Source organism: Phalaenopsis equestris, unplaced genomic scaffold (genome assembly GCF_001263595.1).
Source record: "Phalaenopsis equestris unplaced genomic scaffold, ASM126359v1 Scaffold000840, whole genome shotgun sequence".
Taxonomy (NCBI): domain Eukaryota; kingdom Viridiplantae; phylum Streptophyta; class Magnoliopsida; order Asparagales; family Orchidaceae; genus Phalaenopsis; species Phalaenopsis equestris.
Window position 1 is genome coordinate 97,922 of NW_018165280.1, and position 10,933 is coordinate 108,854.

The 10,933-nt window shown below is 35.0% G+C and overlaps 1 protein-coding gene across 3 annotated transcripts in view; it reads right to left on the reverse strand.

Annotated features, from left to right (window-relative positions):
• The window catches only part of LOC110031776 (protein SABRE), a 142,097-nt gene that overhangs the window by 63,040 nt on the left and 68,124 nt on the right, over positions 1-10,933 (reverse strand). The window lies entirely within an intron of this gene.

Here is a 10,933-nt window from a genome sequence, read left to right on the forward strand (position 1 = left end):
TCTTTCCCTCCAAGCCTCATTTCCTCACGACAAAAGTCTTGCCCAAACTCTCTCTGGTATCTCTTCGACTCTTTATCCTCCTCTCCCATGCTTTTTTTTATTTTCCTCCTCTCCCTTGCTTTTCTTCTTTGCTTGCCCAAAAAAAATCTCACAATGACAAAGTAAAAAAATGAGATGGAGAATTTGAGCACCTTACGTGCAACCTACTTGCATCATTTTTACGAAATGGGAAGTATATTTTCAGGAATACTATAGGTAATTTCATACAAAAAACACCACACACAAATGTCCCTAAATGTCTTTATTGGTACGGTGGAATGGTTTTCATAGGTAACGATGACTCATTCACTCACCTAAAAAATCTTTAATGACAGAGTGATAACCTACGTTTGTTAACCATAATTTGGACAGCAAAGAAGCTTTATAGAAATTTCGGAAAAAATAGTGCAGAGAAAGAAAATAATGAAACACGATACAAAATGGAATTTTTTGTTAAAAATAGTGAGGAACAATTTCCAAAAGGGTGCAAGAAAAATTAATGAAAAAAACATAATGAACTTTTTTGTTGATGAACTTTAATGAACTCATCATCAATGGGAATGGACAAAAGTCAGCAAATGTTATTTCCAAAACTATGCAATATGCTTGAACTTATTTTGATGAAATTTTTGTTGCTAAAAATTTGATTAAACTATGCACTAGAACAACTTTAAAATTGCATGCAGCGTCTTCAAATTAGAACCTTAATGTAAACCATGTCACTCAACAAGTATTTTTTCAAACTTTTCGATGTGAATGCAATACAACTTCACTCGCATCAAAACATGTGAGAACTTATTTCCAATTCAAATATTTGCTCGTGTCGGTTTATACCAACATTGTTGCCGTGCATACAATTTGATTAAATAGTATATAATGGGGCAATATATCTTCTCAGTATAAATATTCAATATTCAAAATATAAGCCAACAAAAAAATACTAAATAGCCCCTCAAAAAAATAAATGTGGGAAAATAAAAAAAATTGCAGAAGATCAAAGAACTTCCAAAAATTCCAAGATAATTTCATAACACATTTTTTATTATTTGTACCATGTCCGAACTAATTGAAGAGCATTATCTACTATTTTCTCAGATGATACAAATGATGTAAATATCCAAAACTCAAGAATTTATAATAAAAATGGAATTTAAATACTGAAAAAATGTAGTGTCCATCAAACCCTAATCCTCCATAAATGAGTGGTGGAGTCAGTAAAGTTTGTGTTTTGACAATTGCACTAAGTACAAAAGAAAAATCGAAATACTTCCCTAGTTACTAGTCAAAAATACAATTTCTATCCCGAACTAGTGATCAGTTTAACCATGGGTCACCAAAAAAAAATTTTGGTAAAGCATTTGAGTAAGGTTTCATAATGAAAATTCATCCAAACAAGATTATTGAATCGGTAGCCCTGTCTATAAAGTCATAAGTCGAAATCTTAGGCCAGGAGTTATAAGTCTCATTTTTAAGTATTGTCCCTTTGCACATCAAGGTAGAGTTTATAGTGCCCATAGCTTAATAATCATTCATAGCCAAATCCCCTACTTAAGAAAACTAGTATCAATAGGGCAATAATCACTCAACGCTCAATACTCCACTTAAATACATGTGGTTTAGACAAGGTCTACCCGCATTTACTAAATAGATTAAGGTCTTAGTCAAATAACTCAACATTTCCTCACCATTCGCTTTGACAAATAACAATATATTTTATTTAATTATAACGGCCATTATTATTTATTATTTGCTCTTATTCACTGATTATGTATGTTCTATTATACTTTATTCTATTTTATTTTCTTTCCAAGTAGTTTTATTATGTTTTTATTTATGCCTATTGTAATTGGATTTAAATACCCCTCCTCCTATCAATAATATTTATGTTGGTATATTCTATATTTCAACCTGGTATTAGAATATAACACTATATCCAGTAGCTCCCAACCTTCTCTGCCGGTTCCAACAGTTAGCACCTCACCTCCTAGCCACCGGTCCAGCAAACTGTAGGAAATCCACAAGATTCCTCCTTCGTCCAATACAGCAAAGGGCGTAGTGATCTCATCCTTTGGGTACAGCTAAAGGCACAGCTATCTCTGCCGGGTACGGCAAATCTGCAAGATTCCTCCTGTTCCTGTGCAGCCGTCCTGATGTATGCTTCCTTACCAATCAGGTCTTCTCAACATTAGATCCCAAGGTTTTTGGGTGCAGTACCTTTGTCCGTAATATTGCCCCTACTCAGAGTAAACTTAATCCCAGATTCATAAAATTTATCTTCCTTAGAAACTCCGCAACTCAAAAGGGGTATATATGCCTTGATCTGACCACAAACAAAATATACGTGAGTGCTAACGTCTCCTTTTAAAGTGTTCTCTAATTTTCTAACTCAACCTCTAGTGAGAGGGAGCTGGAGTTCCCCGATACTGTCTCTCATCCCACTTCTATGGATAGTCCTCCCATTGTTCATACCATCGAGGAAGCTCGTCCCGTTGAATGCAACATCTCCTCCTTCCACTGTTCGTGTCTACACTCAGTGCACTCGTCCCAATGCTCCTACTCTGAATAGCGCTACCTCCTTGCAGGACCTTGACTCCACCCCAGACGAAATCCTCAGCACAACCCCTCCTCCGAATAAAGAGGTGAGTTCTCCAAATAAGATACGCAATCAAACATACTCTCTATATCCTATGGCAAAATGTCTCTCTAATATTTATGGCCGACCTACAAAGCATTGCTACTGCCCTGACAGACCATCAAATCTCTGCTACTATTAAAATTGCCCTTGATGATCCAGCCTAGAAAACGATAGTAATGGAGGCGAAGCCTTACCCTTCAACAGAACCATATGTGGGACGTTGTGGACCTTCCTCGGGGTAAGAAAGTTGTAAGGTGTCGATGGATTTTCAGCACCAAGTTCAACTCTGACGGGTCCTTTAAATGTAACAAGAAAAGATTGGTCACCAAAAGGTACACTCTGACCTACGCAATTGACTATGAGAAGAAATTTGTTCCAGTGGCTAAATTAAACACTATTTGGGTCCTGCTATCACTTGCAGTGAACCTGGATTGACCTTTATTCCAAGTAGAAGTCAGTAATGCATTCTTGAATGGAGATCTGACATAAGAGGTGTACATGTATCTCTCTCCAGGTTTTGATTATACTGCCTCCAGAGGACAAGTGTGCGGGCTACGAAAGTCCCTCTATGAGCTAAAGTAGTCCCCAAGAGTCTGATTCCACAAGTTCACAAAGGTGGTCGTAGGTCAGGGATTTACTCAAGCTCAATCGGATCACACCTTATTCTTTTGGCATTCCTCCAATGGTCAAGTAGCTAGTCTTATTATTTATGTTGACATATTATCCTTGCAGGTGACGACCTTACTGCATTGGAGTCCTTAAAAAACATTCTTGCTTTATCCTTTGAGATGAAGGACTTGGAATCTCTCTGGTACTTCTTAGGCGTGAATGTGGCTCAGTCATCTCAAGAAATTTATCTATCTCAACGCAAATATGTGATTGTTCTCTTAACGGTGAACAATCTTCTTCAGTGCAAATCTGTTGTTGTTCCTATGAATTTTAATGAAAAATTATCTGACATTCTCAATATTTTGTCTGTCAAGGAGTCTCATTACCAGCGTCTTGTGGGAAAAGTCATCTACCTCTCTCATACTCTCCCCGACATATATTATGCAGTTAAAATAGTGATTCAGTTCATGCATGACCTCTACGAGCACCACCTCCAAGTTGTCCACTGGATTCTCCACTACTTAAAAGGTACACCAGCTCAGGTTTGTTTTTCTCCAGTCACACATCTCGATTTATTGAAATGTATATAGATGTTGATTAGGCTGAATCAATTCATGATCGATGTTTCACCTCGGGTATTGCTCATTTGTATGAGTCAATCTTGTCACATGGAAAAAGAAAAAAACCAATCTGTGGTTGCCCGAAACAGTGCAGAAGTTGAATTCTAATCCGTGTTAGGAATCTGTGAAGCTCTCTGGCTATGCATCATGCTCCGCAAATTCCAAATTCCAGCCCCCGTCCTGCTGCAGCTATTTTGTGATAATAAGGTTGCAGTCAGCATTGCTTACAATCCAGTCTAGCATGATCATACCAAAGATGTGGAGTTTGACAGACACTTCATTAAGGAAAAGATCGAGTCCAGAGAGATTTGCGTTCCATATTTGTCATTCAGTGATCAAACAGCGGACATCCTCACCAAGAATCTGCCTCACCCTGGTTCGATGCCTTCAAGTACAAGTTGAATATGGCTAACATCCATGTTTCAACTTGAGGAGTATTACTTATTATTTGCTCTTATTCTTTGATTATGTATTTCCTATTTTACTTTATTCTATTTTATTTTCTTTTCAACTAGCTTTTTTATGTTTTTATTCCTTTCCTTTATTATGTCTATTGTAATTAGGTTTAAAAATCCCTCCTATCAATAATATTTGTGCTGGCCTATTCCATATTTCAACATATTTTCCCCTAATCCAAATTTTTGTTGCAAAAACAAAGAATTGAAAAGCCTACAGACTAGCCTTAATTGAAAGCTCTTTCTCACGATCAAGACAATCAATCCTAGTGTTTTGCTTATAGTAAACCTCAAAGCATATCAAAGCGTCTTCTATAAGGGTATAATAATTCCTTATCCAAAATATGATATATCTTAGAAAAAAATAAACTCAAAATAACTAGAGTATGTTAGATTCAACTAAAACTTTTTTAGAGCCCACATGTACTAGCATGTCCAGTCTAGAGTTTTTTATCTATAATTTGTTTTACTTATGTTATCTCTCCCGTCTTTCTCAAATTTCCATCCTTCTCATCAAGTTTTAAAATAGTGCAATTTGGTATCAAGGCTTTTTTTTTTGTGTGACGAGACATAAGCCTTGACACGTTTATATATACAAGCCTAAAAAATAAATCGTTTAAGGTAAGAAATATTTTTTCTAAGTTTAAAATTGGAAATAATCAGTAACATATTAAGATCTTAAGCTATTAATTCATTAAAACATAATATATTAATATCTTAATATAAAAAAATAATATATTGTTTAAAGTAAAAAAGTAACATATTAACGTCCAAAAAATTAAACCCCAAATAATAGTTATATTAGACATAATAAATTAACAATTTAAAATAAGCTTGATACAATTAGTCCCACTCTAACTTTTCATTATTTCCATCAAAATAAGAACATAACGAGCCACTAAAGTTAAAATTTATAAATTCTAAAATTTATATCACTCTTTAGTTAAGGAGCATTCATTGAAATCATCAACATAATAAATTGATTTCTCCCTCTCATTATCCTTAAGTGTATTCATGTTCTTTCACTCTTTTGCATTTAAATCTAAATCATATTTCACTTATTCAGGTGGTTGTTTTGTCTGCAGAACAAGTAATGCAATGTAAAATAAATGCAATACAGGAATAATGCATTGTATTTAAAATACTTTGGAGTTGTTTGTCATATTGTAAAACAAACAACGACATTATCCTTTTTTTAAGTGAAGCAAAATGAAAAAAATGTATTTCAATATAAAAATTAATATGGTGGTAGCGGGGAAGTGATAACATTAGTGCCCAACAGTAGTCCATGGCGAGGGGGGAGGCGGCGGTGACAGGGATGAGAGGTGAGCGAGGGCGGAAGGCGACAGGGGGCACCAACCAACGGAGGTCGGAATGTGCTACAACCTGCGGTGATCGGCGGCTGTTGTTGCCAGCGGCGGGTGACAGGGAGCGACAACGACCGCGATGGCAAGCCAGTGGAGGCGATATACACTTTACATAAAGAAGTGTTTTAAATTTGGTCGAATTCTAATTTCAAGGGAAATAAACTACGAGTTGAATTTCAAATACAATGCTTTAACATTGAATTCCCATTACTTTTGAACAAACGATTCAATTTTCAAAATTATTGTATTTGGAATGTGGTAAACTGGTAACGTTGCCAACCAAACAACCCCTTAATCAATATTATTTAATAAAAACATTTATTATATTTTTAAATAATGATTATGTTCATATTAACAATTCCAATAACATTCTCAATTGTATATTTTGAGCAAGGAAAATTTGTTATGAATATTTTATTCATTTGTATATAAAATAGCTTAGTCTCCCGTAATCCTTGTGTTCGCAGCAGCAAAACATTTTCCACTCCACCTGGTTCGCTAAAACAGCGAACGATTTGGCATCAACAAACAATTTAGCTTGCTCTAGCCTCCCTCTCCAAGTCTTGTACTTCGAAACAAATGATCCTACTCCTAATTTGTTTTCTTGGCAAATCTTCCTCTTTTATTTTTCATTCGAGCAGCAAGCCCTTCCTCTTGATTTAGGCTGCCCATCACAAGAACCGAATTGCATAGCCAAACCTTAATTTGATTTGCTTCACACTTTTATCATGATAAAATATGGCATGATCTCACAATCTTCTTCCTCAAAAGCTATCTCTAAATCTGAGACTATATCTTCAATACCTATCATACGTAATGACTCATGTTATCATGAACCATAAACTGCAATGCCACATTCTTCAATGGTTATTGCCCATTTATATATATATATCTGCTATAAAGGAAAAAATGGACATCTCACAGCCGAAGCCTCGACGCCAGAATTGACAAATTCCAAATACTGATACTGCAAAAATAACGACTACATGGCTATGTCATGGTTAATAACTTTCATGACCAAAGAGGATGGAAAAAACTTACTACTTTCTAGGACATCCTAAGAGACATTGGAAGTTGCAATTGAAACCTACTATAATACTGAAACTTCTTAAAGTTCTCTGAGATTAAGGCCAGACTACATGATCTATGCCAAAAAAATTTCAATGTTACTCAATATACAATACTCTCATTGTTGTTCACTACAATTGGATATGTAAGAGGTTTAGTCTTGAAAATGTCTCAATGTCCAATTTTGTCAATTTTAAGGAATATTCAAAATTTCACATTCCTCTGAATTCGACTGAATTATAGCACCAAGCATGAATTTTAAACATATAAGAAGAAAAAATATATGAAGTTACAAGTTTAATAAAAAAATTCTAATTTCATTTCTTAATCTTGCATCCTTACTATTCCCAACTGACTCCCTCGCCTGCACTTACGCGTGCTAAGAATTATCAGGATTAAGCTATTAAGGGATGCATTCTCCTCATTTCCTCTCCTCCACTTCAAATTTGTGAGTCCTGCGATTCTGCATTGTGACAGGTTATAACTGTGCGAGCGACTGAGAGCTGCAGGCTGCATTACAGGGATTGGGAGAGAAAGCTATAAGTGGAAATCTCATTTTCGTGTCATTTGTGACATTCCTTTCATTCCTTGTACTTTCATTTTGACGTTTGTTATGAATATATGCATTTTTCCGTTCCTTATCACTACAGTAGGGGATGATGTAGTTCCAGAAGTTGTGAACTGGACCTTGGCTTTCGATTTGGGTCGTTAGCTGGAAATTAGCGAAGAGAAGTGGAATGAAGAAAGGAAGGAAAAAAAAAAGAAATATAAGAAATATTTTAGGGAAAATTTATGTTGGAAAGTTTGTTTGAGACAAGAATACGTAAATGAGTTATATTTGGAGTTAAATCATAAATGAACCAATATTTCATGAAATCCTAAAACATTTACGAACTTTAGGTTGCTTACACTAGGCGCCAAGCTCGAGGTGAGCTTGTGGAAACTCCTCGTAGGGTTGCTCTTTCAATTCAAGTAAAATAATCTTGTGTTAAGAACTCTCTGTAGGTTTTCATGTAATTAAGTGTTGACACTTTTGCATTTAAAATTTTTTACATATGGTGGATGAATATCTGCAAAAATTGTATGAATGCAAATTTAATGTCCCTTACACTACCTCTAATTTTATCATGTTATGAATCTGATAAACATACTTATAAAATTATTAATTATAGATATTCATTTACTATAATTTATACATATGATATATGAAATGCTTATGATAAATGTTTGTTACAAGAATTATGATTTAAAAAATATCACAAATGATATTATAGGTAGGCAGTTACATGTATACTTGTAAGTACATGTATAATTGCAAGTACGAAAGACAGAGAATGATGAGATTATTGACTTTTGGTATTCAGACAAAGACAAAACTCAGGGAACCATTGGGATCAGACGGCAATAGAATGTAGAGAACCATTGGTACCAAGGGGACTATTAATAACTACTATGTTGGAAAGACCCAACTTTTATCAATAGTTAATGCAGTCTTCAGTCTAGGTGACAACCCATGACAGAACATGACATGGAAATAAATAAGGCTCATACAATAATAAGTGAGATTCTTATGATTAGATTGATGACTCTTATGAACATGTTTATGATTACACATGAATGAATAAAATATATATTTTAAACAGTAGTTATGATTCTTTGTATTACATGTCTCCTCTTTTACATGTTCTATACGTTTATAGCAAGTTATGACATGTGTTGTTCAAATACAAAGAAGTTACATATGAGCATGCATGTAATTTATGTTCTGTCTATAAAGTCTCGTTTTAGCCTTAATTATTTTGTTGAAATCATTGTCGCTCACTCTACTTTGTTGACTTTCATGAAAGGGTAAGAAACATGAGAGTGAGTGGCCAAGTGTGACTTGTACAGTTTTTATATTTCATAATTTTGGAAGCTTGTACAGATTTTTGGGTAAGCACTTTTATTATGTTGTATTTACAACTCTATATAGATATATATGTTTTGGTAATATGATTTTCCATGGTTCTAAATTTATGTGAATGTGAACGAATAGTAAAATGAAATGTATTAGATATGTCTGTGGCGACAAATTCATCATCAACTAGATAGTGATTCTACAAGTAAAGACGAGTGCTGATGAGATTTTAGTGTCACTGAATCGTCCACCTCTGTCGCACCGCAGCTAACAAATAAGGGGGGTCAGTTGGCATGCGACAGTCCCTACCTTGTATAGAAAATTATCGAACGAAAAATGACCATCAAATTCCTCCTTAGCCTCAGAAAAGACCAAGATTAAATCATGCAGGAAACATGAAAATTAAACCCATTCCTATCATTTGGAATGCTTTTGCAGAAGTTCCGAGCAAAAAAGAAATTCATGATGACCCATAACCACAACAACACCATTTGTTGAAGGATTAGTCTTTTATACTCACAAATCTTCCCTGAATATAAGCCCCGGAAAAGAGAAACACAATACAACCATTGTCAAAACTTGTGTGAAAAAAAATATATTGAAAATTACATAACAAGCATGTAGATCAAAAGTCATCTAATAGAAAATATGATAGGGAGAACTATGCAGATATTGTTGTCACAACTAACAACAATGCATAATTCAACCCATTCACTAGAGCAAATTGAGGCACCGCAGAAAATATTTAATAATGATTCCAATCATGGAAAAGTACTACAATCCTCTGTAGAGCAACCTGCCACTGTATTAGCACAATAAAGTATCTTATCATATACATTTAATGTCCAAAACAACAAATAAAACATTTAGATAGTTGACTTCAGAACCTCAGATCATATGATAGAAGAGATCAAAATCTTCAAAAATTACAACTCATGCACCAATCACTCTGCAATCCGAATAACTAATGGCAAAAACAGGATCAATCAAATTGACAAAGGATCTTCACCTCTACTTTATTCTTTAAATTTCAAAATTAGACTGTAATCTATCATCAATCAAAAAATTTACTCGCAACTTAAAATATGTGCGACTAGATTACATTCCAATCTTTATGATTTTTAGGTAGTAGATTCTTGAAATTTTGTATTTGCATTACATAGTCAGAAAGTTAGAAAGTTACAAAAGAGTACAAAATTATGCCCCTAGACATTTACAAAATGAAGTTTCTCAACCATTGTAAAACAAAAAAAGAGAATGTTGCTCATTTACATCTTCTAATTAAACTCCTCCTAAAGGGCTAAGGGTCCGTTTGGTTCAGCTTTTTGGCGCGGCGCTGTGTGCGACATCCGCTTCGTCCCGCAGTTCGACCGTTTGGTTCGTAGCTTCACGGCAAAATTTCCCGACACTTAGCGAAAGCGGGCCGCGATATTAACCCCGCAGCCCGGCTTTCGCCTGAAGATTTTTCGCTTACCCCTTTCATTTCTCTTCTGCCCTAAATGCTTCCCTCGCGGCTCTCCTTCGTCGTCTTGCTTCGTAGCCCCTCGATCGACAGATCTGAGGTATAACGAGCAATTTTCTTCTTCTAATCGCAGATATCAGAGAGCTTATGAGTTTTTTCGAATGTGATGTTTTCTCTTCTCATCTCCTTCCTATTTCTGCGATTTTTTGTTTATTCCTTCTAAAGATGTGGTGGATTTGTACATTAGCGCATGGAACCTGTTTCGTTTTTTACAGGTTGCTTCACTAGGGTTTTGCCTTTGCTTTCCCTTCTCGTTTGAGTCATTCTTGTTTGGTGGATGCTGGCTCAATAATGGAATAAGGTAGTGGTTGTAGTGGTTGATTCATGTGTAGTGGTCGTTGTTCATGCTTTTTCTTTCCCTTCTCGGTGGATTTGTACATTAGTTAGTGGTTGATTCATCACCGATGTTTTGCTCTGAGACACATTTGTGGAAGTTATGAAAGACACTGAGACACATTTATTTGCAATTGGTGTTAGGTTAACATGGATAGTGCATGAACAACAAACAAATCCTTTCTAGGCATAGAAATATTTTAGGAATTGTTTCAAAGTTAAACATTGGCCCTGTCTTTTACTGGTTACAAGAATGGAATGTATATTTTTTTAGCTATGAAACATAAGAGTAATATCAAATCATCTAGGAGGTTCTTACATCAAATCAAGCTTAAATCAAACTCAAGATCAACCTGAAATTCCAAATGTAGCATCTAGCCTTTATTTT